This window comes from Lipotes vexillifer, unplaced genomic scaffold, assembly GCF_000442215.2.
Source record: "Lipotes vexillifer unplaced genomic scaffold, Lipotes_vexillifer_v1.1 scaffold330, whole genome shotgun sequence".
Lineage (NCBI taxonomy): Eukaryota > Metazoa > Chordata > Mammalia > Artiodactyla > Lipotidae > Lipotes > Lipotes vexillifer.
The window spans coordinates 1,826,743-1,827,014 of record NW_006775627.1 but is presented as its reverse complement, the minus strand read 5'-3'; the positions used below and the strand labels follow the sequence as shown (position 1 = coordinate 1,827,014).

Below are 272 nucleotides of genomic sequence, written 5' to 3'. Positions count from 1 at the left end.
AAAAAAAAAAAAAAAAAAAAATCAGTCTCCTAAATCACATATTCCCTTCTCGCTGGATTAAAGTTTAATTCTATGTTTCTATTAAATTTATCCACATTTTAAATAAATTTATTAAACCATTCAATGATGTGAAAAATCCTTCTAGTTTTACAGACAGATTTATCTGTTTTGATAAATAAAAGAGTATTACCTTTTAAGAGTAGTTAATAACTTCTGCAAAGTCAAATTTGGAGAAGCGGCTTAAAAGAGAAAGAATAATTTGGAAGGCAAGG

The 272-nt window shown here is 26.1% G+C and overlaps 1 protein-coding gene across 1 annotated transcript in view; it reads right to left on the bottom strand.

Moving 5' to 3' along the window:
* The window catches only part of COBLL1 (cordon-bleu WH2 repeat protein like 1), a 158,763-nt gene that overhangs the window by 61,654 nt on the left and 96,837 nt on the right, over positions 1-272 (bottom strand). The gene's annotated exons all lie outside the window — the stretch shown is intronic.